Source organism: Chlorocebus sabaeus, chromosome 20 (assembly GCF_047675955.1).
Source record: "Chlorocebus sabaeus isolate Y175 chromosome 20, mChlSab1.0.hap1, whole genome shotgun sequence".
NCBI classification, from domain to species: domain Eukaryota; kingdom Metazoa; phylum Chordata; class Mammalia; order Primates; family Cercopithecidae; genus Chlorocebus; species Chlorocebus sabaeus.
Genome location: NC_132923.1, coordinates 61,178,880 through 61,193,972, shown reverse-complemented (window position 1 = coordinate 61,193,972; position 15,093 = coordinate 61,178,880). Strand labels below are relative to the sequence as shown.

General features: G+C 35.7%; 1 protein-coding gene across 6 annotated transcripts in view; it reads right to left on the bottom strand.

The window, feature by feature from the left end:
• The window catches only part of SLC44A5 (solute carrier family 44 member 5), a 550,857-nt gene that overhangs the window by 460,404 nt on the left and 75,360 nt on the right, over window positions 1-15,093 (bottom strand). For 3 of the 6 annotated variants that reach the window (XM_038001850.2, XM_038001855.2, XM_073007203.1), the window contains exon 2: window positions 7,641-7,738. The exons of 1 other annotated variant lie outside the window; for it this stretch is intronic. The gene's annotated coding sequence lies outside the window, so the exon portion shown is untranslated. Of the gene's footprint in view, window positions 1-7,640; window positions 7,739-15,093 lie in introns of those variants that run through there. 2 more of the 6 variants (XM_007978267.3, XM_038001842.2) reach the window with 1 other exon arrangement.

Genomic DNA, 15,093 nt, shown 5'->3' with positions numbered 1-15,093 from the left:
TCATTCTATGAAGCCAGCATTACTCTCATATCAAAATCAAACAAAGATTAAAAAAAGAAAGAAAAAAGGAAAGAAAAGAAAAGAAAGAAAGAAGAAAAAGAAAGAAAGGAAAGGAAAGGAAAGGAAGAAAGAAAGAAAGAAAGAAAGAAGAAAGAAAGAAAGAAAGAAAGAAAGAAAGAAAGAAAGAAAGAAAGAAAGAAAGAAAGAAAGAAAGAAAGAAAGAAAGGAAGGAAGGAAGGAAGGAAGGAAGGAAGGAAGGAAGGAAGGAAGGAAGGAAGGAAGGAAGGAAGGAAGGAGGAAGGAAGGAAGGAAGGAAGGAAGGAAGGAAGGAAGGAAGGAAGGAAGGAAAGAGAGAGAGAGAGAGAGAGAGAGAGAGAGAAAGAAAGAAAGAGGAGGGAAGGAAGGAAGGAAGGAAGGAAGGAAGGAAGGAAGGAAGGAAGGAAGGAAGGAAAGAAGGAAGGAAAGAAGGAAGGAAAGAAGGAAGGAAGGACTAGGCCAGGCACTTTGGGAGGCCAAGGCAGAATTGCTTGAGCCCAGGAGTTGGAGACCAGCCTTGGCAACATTGCGAGATCCCATCTCTACCAAAAAAAAAATTAACTGGGCCTGGTAGAACATATCTATAGTCCCAGCTACTCAGAAGCCGAGGTGGGAGGATTGCTTGAGCCTGGGAAGTTGAGGCTGGTGACAGAGTGAGACCCTGTCTCCAATAAAAAAAGAAAACTACAGACCAATAATTCTGATGAACATAGATACAAAACTCCTCAACAAAATACTAGCAAACCAAATTTAATAATACATAAAAATTTGCAAGTGTGGAACCATTCTTGCATCATGGGATGAATCCCATTTGATCAAATGATGCAAGAATGGTTCCATACATGTAAATCAATAAATGTGATATATCAGATTAATAGAATCAAAGGACCTTGGAGGCCAAGGCAGGCAGATTGCTCGAGGCTAGGAGTTAAACAGACCAGCCTTGGCAACACGGCGAAACCCTGTCTGTACTAATATTACAAAAATTAGCCAGGCGTGGTTGTGCATGCCTGTAATCCCAGCTACTCAGGAGGCTGAGGCATGAGAATTGCTTGAACCCAGCTGGCAAAGGTTTCAGTGAGCTGAGATTGTACTACTGAACTCTAGCCTGGGTGACAGAGCAAGATTCTGTCCAAAAAAAAAAAAAAAATCAAGAACAAAAACAAAATGATCATTTCAGTACATTCCAAAAAAAATTATGTAAAATTCAATATCTTTTCATGATGAAAACATTTGACAAACTGGATATAGAAGGAACATATCCCAAAACAATAAAGACCATGTATGACACACCCACAACTAGCATAATACTGACCAGGAAAAAATTGAAAGCCCTTCCTCTAATATCTGGAATAAGACAAGAATGCTCACTTTCACCACTTTCATTAAACATAGTAGTAGAAGTCCTAGCTAGAGCAGTTAGACAAGAGAAAAGAATAAAGGGCATCCAAATTGGAAAGGAAGAAGTCAAATTGTTCTCATTTACAGATGACATAATTTTTATATTTAGAAAAACTTAAAGATGTTGGCAAAAACTAGTAGAACTGATAAACAAATTTAGTAAAGTTGCAGGATATAAAAACAACATACAAAAATCAGTAGCATTTCTATATGCCACCAGCCAATAATCTGAAAAAGTAATCAAGAAAGCAAGCCCATTTACAACAGCTACAAAATACAGATTACATAGGAATAAATTTAAGCAAAGAAGCAAAGGAATACTACAATGAAAACTATAAAATACTGATGAAGGAGATTAAAGAAGATATAAAAAAATGGAAAAATAGCTCATGCTCATGAATTGGATGAATTATTATTGTTAAAATGACCATATTGTTGTTCAAATGTCCATACTTTTTAGACCCAAAGAACTCTGCAGATTTAATGTAATCTCTATCAAAGTACCAATTACACTCTTCATAGAAATAGAAAAACAATCCTAGAATGTGTATGGAATCACAAAAGATCCTGAATAACCAAAGCAATTCTGAGCACAAAGAACAAAACTGGAGGTACTACATTACCTGACTTCAAAATATACTACAAAGCTATAGTAACCAAAACAGCTCAGTACTTGCATACAAACAGAAACACAGACTATTGGAACAGAATTGAAAACCCAGAAATAAATCCACACATTTACAGCTAACTTATTTTTGGCAAAGGCGCCAAAAATATACACTGGGAAAATGACAGTCTCTTCAATTAAAGGTGCTGGGAAACTCGATATTTGCATGTAGAATGAAATTAGAACACTATTTTTCATATCATATACAAAAATTAAATCAAAATGGATTAAAGACTTAAATATATGACCTAAAACTATGAAACTACTGAAAACAAAAACAAAAACAAAAAAAAACAGGGAAATGCTTTAACACATTGGTCCAGGCAAAGATTTTTTGGCGTAAGACTTCAAAAGCACAGGCAACAAAAGCAAAAATTGACAGATGGGGTCACATCCACCTGAAAAGCTTCTGTACAGCAAAGAAAAAAATCAGCATGGTGAACAGACAACCTACAGAATGGGAGAAAATGTTTGCTAGCTATCCATCTGACAAGGAATTAATAAAAGACTATATAAGGAACTCAAACAAATCAATAACCAAAAAAAAAAAATCCAATTAAAAAAATAACAAAATATTTGAATAGTCATTTATCAAAAGGAGACATACAAATGTTCAACAGGCATATTTTAAAATGCTAAACATGACTAATAGTCAGGGAAATGCAAATCAAAATCACGATAAGATATCATCTCATCCCAGTTAAAATGGCTTTTATTCAAAGGACAGAAAAATAACAGATGCTGGCAAGGTTACAGAGGAAGAGGAATGCTCGTACATGGTTGGTAGAAATGTAAATTAGTATAGCCACTATGGAAAGCAGTATGGATATTCCTCAAAGAAACAAAAATAGAACAAACATATAATCCAGCAGTCCCACTGCTGGGTATGTATCTAAAAAAAAAAAAAAAGGAAATCAATATATTGAAGAGACATCTGCACCCTGATATTTATAGCAGCACTATTCAAATAGCCATGATATGGAATCAACCTAAGTTATGGAATGGATAAACTGGTAAAGAAAATATAGTATATATACACAAAGGAATCAATCTCATTCAGTCATAAAAAAGAATGAAGTCCTGCCATTTGCAGCAAAATGAATTGAAGTGGAGGACATTATGTTAAGTGAAATAAGATAGGCACTGAAAGACAAATATTGTGTGTTCTTACTTATATTTGGGAACTAAAAGCATTGATCTCACAGAGGCAGTGAATAGAATGGTGGTTACGAAAGGCTGAGAAGGATAGTGGAGAGGGGGCTGGAGTATGAAGAGGGGTTGGATAATAGGTACAAAAGTACAGTTAGATAAAAAGAATAAGTTCTAGAGCTCAATCGCTTGACAGAATGACTACAGTTAATGATAATTTACTGTACATTTTTAAATAGCTAGAAGAGGAGATATGGAATGTTCCCAACACAAAGAAATTATAAATGTTTGAGGTGATAGATATCCCAATTACACTGATTTTATCATTACACATTGTATTCATTTATCAAAATATTACATGGTTCCCATAAATATGTATAATTATTGTTTGTGTATAAATTTAAAAAATAAGATTTATTTATGTAATACACCACCCAGCATTTTTGCCTTTCACAATCAGAACAATTAAATTTAGATAGTGATTGATATAACCAGTTAACAATGATGTGTTTGTATTCTCTCAACATGTACCCCAGGACTATTCTTTCTGTGTACTTATCATACGGCCCTTCAGTGCTTGCCACATCAAAATGTTATATTTTCACATACTTTTATATAGTCATTTGGCCTTTCTTTCAATGTATTCAAAACAAACTCTCCAGCTGCTCATATTTACTTAAGATCCCGAGTTGAAAGTTACTAGGATGTATCCAGAACACAAGATTTCACCTGTTTATACAAAGATTGGTTCCCAAAATAATACATGATTCAATACATACCCAGTTTATACCTGACTGTGACCCAATGGCACATAAAATAGCTCAAGCTTTAGAAGCCAAAAGACTAACATGTACTTATTAACTAGATAATAGTGTTACTCTCAACTTCTACTCACAAGTTACTATGGATTGAATGCTTGTGTCCCCTCAAAAATCCATGTTGAAATCTTAACCCTCAATGTGATGGTGTGAGAAGATGGGGCGTTTGGAAGGTAATTAGCTCATGAGATTGGAGCTTTCAAAAATGGGATTAATGGCCTCATGAAAGGGACCTCAGCATTCTTTTGTTCTATCATGTGAGGATACAAAGATAAGTCACTGCCTGAAACATGAACAGGACCCCTAACAGAACCCAACTATACTGGCACTCTGATCTCACATTTCCAGCCTCCAGAACTGTGAACAATAAGTGCATGTTCTTTAAGCCATTCAGACTGTGGTAATTCGTTATAGCAGCCAAACAGACTAAGACACCATTTCAAGAAAGGATCTGCCTCAGAAACCATTATGAACACTTATATGCACACAAACTAGAAAATCTAGAGGAAATTCCTAGATAAATTCCTAGACATACACAATCTCCCAGGATAGAATTAGGGAGGAATTGAAACACTGAACAAACCAATATCAAGTTCCAAAATTAAATCAGTAATAAAAAACTTAACAGCCAAAAATAGTCCCAGACCAGATGGACTCACAGCTGAATATACCACACATACAAAGAAGAGCTGGTACCAATCCTACTGAAACTATTCTTAAAAATCGAAGAGGAGCAACTCTTCCCTAACTCATTCTATGAAGCCAGTATCACCTTGATACCAAAGTCTGGCACAGACCCAATGATAAAAGAAAACTACTGACCGATATCCCTGATGAACATAGATGCAAAAACCCTTGACAAAATACCAGCAAACTGAATCCAGTGGCATATCAAAAACTTAATTCACCATGATCAAGTCGGGTTCATTCCTGGGACACAAGTTGGTTCAACATACACAAATCAATACACGTGATTCACCACATAAAAGGAATCAAAAACAAAAAAAAATCAGATTATTTCAATAGACACAGAAAAGGCTTTTGATAAAATCCAACATCCCTTCATGATAAAAACCCTCAACAAACTGGGTATTGAAAGAATATACTTCAATAAGAGTCATCTATGACAAATCCACCACCAATATCATAATAAACAGGTAAAAACTGGGAGCATTCCCCTTGAGAAGAGAACTGGAATGAGACAAGGATGTCCACTCACATTACTCCTATTCAATGTTGTACTAGAATACTTTGCCAGAGCAATAAGGCAAGAAAAAGAAATAAAAGGTATCTAAGTAGGAAAAGCAAAAGTCAAATTATATTTCTTCACTAATGATAAAATTCTACACCTAGAAAACCCTAAAGACTAAACCAAAAGGCTCCTGGACCTAATAAAAGACTTCAGTAAAGTTTCAGGATACAAAATCAATGTACAAAAATCAGTAGGATTCAATAACATTCAAGTTGAGAGCCAAATCAAGAATGCAATCTCATTTATAATAGCCACAAAAAAATGAAATAAAATAAAATAAAATATTTAGGAATACAGATAACCAAGGAGGTGAAATATTTCTACAAAGATAACTACAAAACACTATTAAAATAAATCAAAGAAGATCACGGACAAATAGAAAAATATATGTTTATAGATTGGAAGAATCAACATCATTAAAATGGCCATACTGCCCAAAGCAATCTACAGATTTAATGCTATTTTGATCAAGCTACCAACATCATTTTTCACAGATCTAGAAAGAACTATTTTAAAATTCATATGGAACAACCAAAAAAAGAACTCAAATAGCCAAAGCAATCCTAAGCAAAAAGAACAAAGTCAGAAGCACCATACTACCTATCTTCAAACTATACTATCAGGCTACAATAACCAAAAGAGCATGTTAATGGTACAAAAACAGACACATAGACCAATCGAACAGAATGGAGGGCCAGCAATAAAGCCACATCCCAATAGTCACCTGATTTTAAACAAAGTCAACAAAAATAAGCAATAAGGAAACAACTCTCTATTCAATAAATGGTGCTAGGTTAACTGCCTAATCATATGCAGAAGAAGGAAACTGGACTCTTACATTTCACCATATGCAAAAATTAACTCAAGATGGATTAAATATTTAAATGTAAGTTCTCGAACTATAAAAATCCTAGAAGAAAACCTAGGAAACACTATTCTGAACATCAGCCTGGGGAAAGAATATATAACTAAGTTCTCAGAAGCAATTGCAACAAAAACAAAAGTTGAAAAGCAGGGCCTAATTAAAAGACCTTCTGCACAGCAAAAGAAACTAATAAAGTAAACAGAAAACCTGTAGAATGGGATAAAATATTAGCAAACTATACATCCTACAAACTATGCATCCTAGAACTATGCATTCTAATATCCGGAATCTATAAAGAACTAAAACAATGCAACAAGCAAAAAATAAATGACCCCATTTAGAAATGGGGAAAAGACATGAACAGACATTTCTGAAAAGAGGATTTATGAGCAGCCAACAGATACATTAAAAAATGCTCAACATCACTAATGATGACAGAAATGCAAATCAAAACCACAATGAGATACCATCTCATACCAGTCAGAATGGCTACTATTAAAATGTCAAAAAATAAGAGATGCTGGTGAGGCTACAGAGAAAAGGAAATTATTATATACTGTTGATAGGAGTATAAATTAGTTCAGTCACTGTGGAAAGCAGTTTGGACAGAATTCCTCTGGAAGGAGGGTCTTAATTTCTTTATACTAGCTATCATATAGGAAGGCAGCAGAAAGGTTAGAGTAATATTTTTAGGCTTTATGGCTGTCTTTGGGGAAAATGGGTTTTGGTTGCCCCCAAGCCATGACCCATTTTGGAGGAGACAAATTCTGGTTTCCATGGCTTGCTTGGGGGAGAATGAGCGGTGAGGACAGGAGGGCAGGAGAAGGTCAGAAAAAGACTTTGCTTCTGAGGCTACTTCTGAGGCTTTCACTTTGTAGTATCATTTTCTGAGCTCCAACATTATCGAATTTAAGAGGGCATAATAATTACTGTACAGAATTATATACAAAACCATGTGCCTTAATTTAAGGCATTTAAATTTAATTTAAATAAACAAGAAATGTTAAGACTAACTCTAATTTTACTAAATTCTTGACCAACTTTAGAATTTAACCTCCTAAGTAAGTTGCAACACCATTGTAATATATGGTCCCACTTGGTAGTTTATAATCAAAGGAGAAAGACAAGACCAAACAAAAGTTTAATCCATGGAAATTTAAAAGAAGCAGCAATGATTTTTGACAAGTTAGTCTCCATATTGGAGGCATTTGAGCACATCCTTTGAGCAGGAGGACAGGTTTTATAGGTGCAAAGAAATGGAAGAACATCCTTGTATTACTAAATCAGAAAGTAATGGAATAAATATGGATGAATGAAAATACACAGCTTTTTGGGGAGCAATAGAATGACCATAGCTAGAGCATGGGTTAAATGGAGAGAAGCAGTGGGAAAAAAAAGACCAGAATATGATGCACAAATGATAAAGTTACTGTCTGTTAGCTTGAAACCCACCGTTCAACCCAGCAGCAGTGGCTCCTTCCTGTGGCTGAATCCAGTTTGTAGTTTTCTCAATGCTTGAAGAACTAGCTTCATCCACTGCCTCACTCCTCCTGCAAGACACCAGACCAGTTGAGTAACACGTCCTCCTCACTGATCTGTTTCAGCTCCACAAGTTTACTCATCTAAGGTTGTAAAATTTAATGATTCCAAAGAGTGTTCTTTGTTCCCTACTTCCTAAGAGTGGTAGATGCTTCCTGCAGTTGTTACTTGTATACCCCTATATTTCTTTCTTGCCTTTTTTTTTTCTTTTTCTGAGACAGAGTCTGGTTCTGTTGCCTAGGCTGAACAGAAGTGATGAAATCATAGTGCACTGCAGCCTCAACTTCCTGGGCTCAAGCAATCCTTCCACCCCAGCCTCCTGAGTAGCTAGGACTCCAGGTGTTCACCAGCACACCTTGCTAATTTTTAAATTATTTGCAGAGACAGGGTGTCCCTATGTTGTGCACGCTGGTCTTAAACTCCTTGGCTCAAGTGATCCTCCCACCTCAGTCTCCCAAAGTACTGGGATTATAGGAGTGAGCCACCACATTCAGCTATACTTCTATATTTCTGTTTTTACTTTTTTAGTTACCCAGTTAACAATTATTTATATTAGATTTTAACTATTTATATAACTACTGTGATTTTTGTCTCCTGCCTAGACCCTGACTGATGGCGTTAGCTTAGGCTGTATTATAGAAGGCCTTAAATCCCAAGCTAAGGAATTCTTGTTGGCATGTGGAAGCCACTGAAGACTTTCTAGTCAGCGAGTAAAACGTTTTAACCTACGTCTGAAAAAGTTACGTCTGGCAATGCTGTGAAAAATAGATTGTAAGAGGCCAAAGTTTTGAGTGAGGAAGACAAGCTCAAGGCCACTTCAGGATGACTTTTCCAAGAAAATAAAGGTCCTCAGGCCAACAGATATTCATCAAGTTAGAAAACATAAACATATAAACCAAAAAATGGAAGATAATGAGTAAATGGTTTAAATTTACATTCCCCAAAAGCAAAGGGCCTATGTGATTTCAGAAATAAATTATATTAAATACCTAAGGGATAGTGCCAATGTTATTTCAACTGTTCTAGAGCTTATAGGAAAAAAAAAAAAAGGAAAACTTGTAAATTTTTTTCATAAAGCCAGCATAACATTAACATAAAAACATTAAAAAGCACACAAAAAGCTATAGTCTAACTGTGTTTATAAATATCAATGCAAAAATTCTAACTAAAATATTAGAAAATGGGATTATCAGCAGAAAAGCAGAATTATTTGATGTATAAAGTGAGTTTATATGAAGAACAAAGATAGGTTTCAATATTGAGAAACCTACTGATACAATTCACTACATTAAGAAAGAAACATAATATAAGCATCTTCCGAGTTGCCAGCAACAGCATTTAATAATATTCAACATTTCATCTTGATAAATAATAATTATAATAACTCAATAAGAATGGATAAATCATAAATATAATGATATAAATTAAACTGATGCTTAATAATAAAATACCAGGAACATTCCCATTTAAGTCAGGATCAATAAGTATGCCCACTAACTTTTACCATAATTGTTTAATATTCTTCTAAGAGTCTTAGTCAAAAAAATTAGAAAAAAAGAAACAGAAAGCAAAGACATTGAAAATAAAAGGGCAGAATTATCACTTTCTGCAAATGATGTATTTGCATAAGTGGAAAAATAAAAGAACCAACTGTAAAACTATTTTTATAAAGCAGAAGTTGGTTAGGTTCAAAATCAATATAAAAATCAAAAATCTTATATATAGAAGGCAAAAGTTATATGAACAAGGTTAAAATTACATATAGCGATTTCTTTTACAATAAAAAAGCAATATACTTAATAAGAAATGTGCGAGATCTCCATAAAGAAAACATTAAAAGTAACTGAAGGACATAAAAGGCACTCTCATATTGTTAGTGGCATATATCTGTTTTAAAGATTGAAGAGGTTTTTAAATAGATATGGAATGATCTTCAAAATAATATGGTTAAATTTTAAAAGCTAGGAACACAACCCTGTGTATAGTATGCTTTCACTTGTAGCCAAAAACAAAAACCGGATCTAGTACTAACTCTATTTTACAGGATACTGAGACACAGATATATATAGAATATCTGAAAGAATACACAAAAAACTGGTGATGGTAGTTGCTTTGGGGAAATGGAAGTAAGCGCTAAAATAAGAGGAGGACTTATTTTCTCTGCTGTATTGCTCAAATTCTTTTGCCATGTGAATATACTATTGTATGACTGTCACAAAGAAAAACTGATTAAACAGATGGAAAAACCCAACAGTCACTGTCAAAAGACATAGCATTTCTTTTTATTCGAAGAACATGTAAACATACAAAGATGTTTTCACAAAGCAGAAGATAACAAGCATGCTCCCAGACTGAGGTCTCCTCGAAAGCCTGAATTTTCACTGGGAAGTGTTCTGGTTGTCTCTTATTTTATATAACTAGTTGATTCACTTCCAAATAATTTGCCATTCGTGAAACTTTAAATCCTCTAAGAGTTTCTATTGCCATTTTTCTGCTAAACACATTGCTATCTCATTAAGACAACAATGGAATTACCCATTAAAAATTATAAATTTTTAAACAAGTTATTTTTATCACTCCAGGTATAAGATAATAGGTTTTACTGTGGAAGTGGCACTGGGCTAATAAAAAATAGATAACTATTGACTTGTTATAATTATATTCCTTGGGGAGGTTTACTTAAAAAGAATATCCTGGATCCTGGGAGCTTTTTTCTTTAATTTTTTTATTTTTTTAAATAAGATCTCACTGTTACCCAGGCTGAAGTGCAGTGGCATAATCACAGCTCACTGCAACCTTGACCTCCTGGGCTCAAGCAATCCTCCAGCCTCAGCCTTCCAAGTAGCTAGGATTATAGGTGTATGACACCATGTCTGGTTAATTTTTTGAGAAGGAGTTTCTCCATGCTCCCCAGGCTGGTGGGCTGGTCTTGAACTCCTGGGTTCAAGTGATCTGCCTGCCTTGGCCTCCCAAAGTGCTGGGATTACAAGCCTGAGCCACCACACCTAACCCTGGGAGATTTTCAATAGTATTTTCTGAAACTCTTGTTTATCTTTGTGTGGTTAAAGGAACACTTGACCGTATAAAGAAAACAGACCAATTGGCTGGGCACGGTGGCTCATGCCTGCAATCCCACCACTTTGGGAGGCTGAAGTGGGCAGATCACCTGAGGTCAGGAGTTCGAGACCAGCCTGGTCAACATGGTGAAACCCCATCTCTATTAAAAATACAAAAATTAGCTGGCCGTGGTGGCATGCACCTGTAATCCCAGCTACTCAGGAGGCTGAGGCAGGAGAATTACTTGAATCCAGAAGGTGGAGGTTGCAGTGAGCCAAGAGTAAGCCAAGATCACACCACCGCACTCCAGTCTGGGTGACAGAGTAAGACTCCGTCAAAAAGAAAAAGAAGAAGAAGATGAAGGAGTAGGAGGAGGAGGAGGAGGAGGAGGAAGAAGAAGAAGAAGAAGAGGAAGAAGAAGGAGAAGGAGAAAGAGGAGAAGGAAGAAGAAGGAGGAGGAGGAAGAGGAGGAGGAGGAGGAGGAGAAAAGATCAATAGAGAGGTATCTGGTCTTGAGACACAATCTTTTCAATTAAACTTTCTATGCATTTGTCCATCTTGTCTATTTTTCTTGAGTTGTTTTTTCTTTTCTTTGTACCCAGATGAGCTCATTTTCTTCAGTTGTTATGTAGCTGGAAGATAAAAAAAAATTCTGCCAATCAAATGATGCTTCCTTAAATCTCATCTCTGTTGATGTTCTAGTCTTTAAGCTTGACTCAGTCCCCTTCTTGAATTCCAAGCCTGACATGTGGATTCCCTATACCTGAGGTCACTGTATTGATTCCCTGCCTATGGTCTACTCCCTCTACATCTAGTCTCCACTCTGGCTTGACACTCTCAAACAAACTTTAGTCTAAGACCTGCTCTTCCTGGGACAGCCCCTAGAGTATATTACCTTTAGCCAGTGTATAGTCTAACCCAGTGGAGGACACAAATAAGATCTCATGTCAAATCATCACTGCTGCTCCGACTTAGGAGGTGGGTAGCCGAGATAGATAAGGAGTTATTTAATCTCTGGGAATCAAACACTTTAAAAATCTTATAATTTTCTATAATGAACATTCCCCTAACTCTTGTCAGAATTCTGATGCCACTATAAGTTCTCCCTAACGTTCCTCCCATCCCCACCACACATACACACACAAACACACATGCACACACACAAAAAAAAACCAGACACATACAAACCCATTTCTTTAAATAAATAAAATACTTGAGCAATTTCTTCATAGTCTTGAGGACAGAAATTGAGTCTCAAACATACCAGGAACTGTACTAAATTCTCTATATACATCTTTCACCTTCATAGATGAATGAAGGGGTTTCTGCCAACACTTCAGTAAATTATAAAAGCGAAATATCTCTGTTTTGAGGGTTGAATTATTAGGGGAAAAACCAATATGAAACTTATTTAAAAATGTATAACACAAGAGAAGGATAGCACTTACTCTACAAGTAAGAATTTGACATAATCCCCAGCCTGAAGGAGCTCAAGAGTTGAGCAAATTGAATTAATGATACAAATTACAAGACTTCTAAAATACAAAAAAAGAAGATAAAGAGATTAAAAAGATAGAAGATACGATAATGAATACAGAAAATAGTCATATTTCTAACCTTTTGAACCTGTAAATAACAGAAAACTCTAAAGGACAAAGGAAAATAAAGTAAGCAAAGGTAATAATCAATGATACCTAAAAGAAAACCTTTCCAACTTAAGAAGTTATTTGATCCCAGAGTTGAGATATTCCTACATGTAAGGAAAAATTAATAAATATATTATGATGACTTTTAAATCTCAAAAGTAAAGAAAGACTCTTTAAAAACTTCTAGACAACACAAAATGAAATTACATATAACAGAATGAAAGGGAATTTGCCTTCTTTTTTGCAATTCTAAATGCTAGAAACAATATAATTAAAACTAGGTCTAAATCTCCCATAAAAAACTAAAGTTATTTTGTTTTTATATTTGATAACTATATAAATATGCTTAATAATGTTTTGAAAATTTTAATGGATTAAAGTAGAATTTAAAATAGACTGTCCCAATTTCTAGATCACTGGAGAAGGTGAGTAAACCAATCTCTATATAGGAGAAAACAATACAGAATGGGGAGGAAGAAGAGTGTACTGAACAATTCAGAAAAGATAGCTGCCATTATACTCTTTCTGACAAAGAGTAAGATACAAACCATACCCTCAGCCCTCTTCAGAGAGGCTTCTTGTGACTATACTTTGAAATTCATGACCTGATTATCCCAATAGTAGGGACAGTTGTGTCTTACTGGAGTTTTAAATGCCAGACATATGGTGAGGAATTATATTAAAATGTATCTGGGATTTGTTTTAATTGGGTATGGTAAGACATGCACACACAGAAACAGAAATGACCGTCATGAAGAAAGAAGTTTATACTCACACATCCTCAGAAACTGCACATCACATAGGGAAGCACCAAGGTCACTCAGGAGACAAAGGCGTAAGGGGAAAGCATGGACCAAAGCCTTTCCTATGGTTTTTGCAAGAAGGATTGAGTAAGGTAAGGTAGGCAGATTTAGGAGAGGTTAGTTTGAATAACTTAGTGGACTCTGGGGTATAGGAATTCCCCCACTGCCTGGAACCTGCCCCTGGGGTGATCTTAGGGCAGGGGATGGGGCTTAACCTGTGGGAGCTCCATGAAAGAAGCGGTTGGTGTGCGTGGACTCTGGATTTACTCATTTTCTCATAAAAACAGTATCACAGGAGAGTCATTTGCTAGCTCTAGAAATTAGCTAACCATAGGAGAAGCAGTCTTTTCAAAATTATTAAGACCCTCAGATGTCAAAACATCATAAAATACAGAAAATAGAAAAATGCTAATATATGCATCCAGGAGTTACAGAAGCAGAGCAACTCACTGAGAGAAACCAGTAAGCAAAATTCATAAATAAATAGACGCCATGAGGAAATAGAACCATAAAAAAGCAGAAAATCATAAAACTATAAGTTCTCTGAGAACAGTAATTGCCTCCATCTTATTCACAGTTAAATATATCCAGCAACTTTGACATTGTTTTAATAAATGTATGGAATTAATGACTGGATCACTCACTTTAAAAATCAAACAATACTAGAGAAAACAAGGGCAAAGAGAATTGATAGTGATGAGTGCAGTAGAAAGAGACTGAGAGTCACTTAGAAGGGGCAAAGTTCTCAAGCACAGAAACAGACGTTAGCTGCTCAAAGGACAATAAGAAAAGGTGGTCTCCATGAGCATGGTATGTTCTTCCATTTGTTTGTGTCCTCTTTTATTTCACTGAGCAGTGGTTTGTAGTTCTCCTTGAAGAGGGCCTTTACATCCCTTGTAAGTTGGATTCCTAGGTATTTTATTCTCTTTGAAGCCATTGTGAATGGAAGTTCATTCATGATTTGGCCCTCTGTTTGTCTCTTACTGGTGTATAAGAATGCTTGTGATTTTTGCACATTAATTTTGTATCCTGAGACTTTGCTGAAGTTGCTTATCAGCTTAAGGAGATTTTGGGCTGAGACAATGGGATTTTCTAAATATACAATCATGTCATCTGCAAACAGGGACAATTTGACTTCTTCTTTTCCTAACTGAATCCCCTTTTTTTCTTTCTCTTGCCTGATTGCCCTAGCCAGAACTTCCAACACTATGTTGAATAGGAGTGGTGAGAGAGGGCATCCCTGTCTTGTGCCAGTTTTCAAAGGGAATTTTTCCAGTTTTTGCCCATTCAGTATGATATTGGCTGTGGGTTTGTCATAAATAGCTCTTATTATTTTGAGGCACGTTCCATCAATACCGAATTTATTGAGCGTTTTTAGCATGAAGGGCTGTTGAATTTTGTCAAAAGCCTTTTCTGCATCTATTGAGATAATCATGTGGTTCTTGTCTTTGGTTCTGTTTATATGCTGGATTATGTTTATTGATTTGCGAATGTTGAACCAGCCTTGCATCCCAGGGATGAAGCCCACTTGATCATGGTGGATAAGCTTTTTGATGTGTTGCTGAATCCGGTTTGCCAGTATTTTATTGAGGATTTTTGCATCGATGTTCATCAGGGATATTGGTCTAAAATTCTCTTTTTTTGTTGTGTCTCTGCCAGGCTTTGGTATCAGGATGATGTTGGCCTCATAAAATGAGTTAGGGAGGATTCCCTCTTTTTCTATTGATTGGAATAGTTTCAGAAGGAATGGTACCAGCTCCTCCTTGTACCTCTGGTAGAATTCAGCTGTGAATCCATCTGGTCCTGGACGTTTTTTCGTTGGTAGGCTAGAACATACCATGCTCATGGATAGGAAGAATC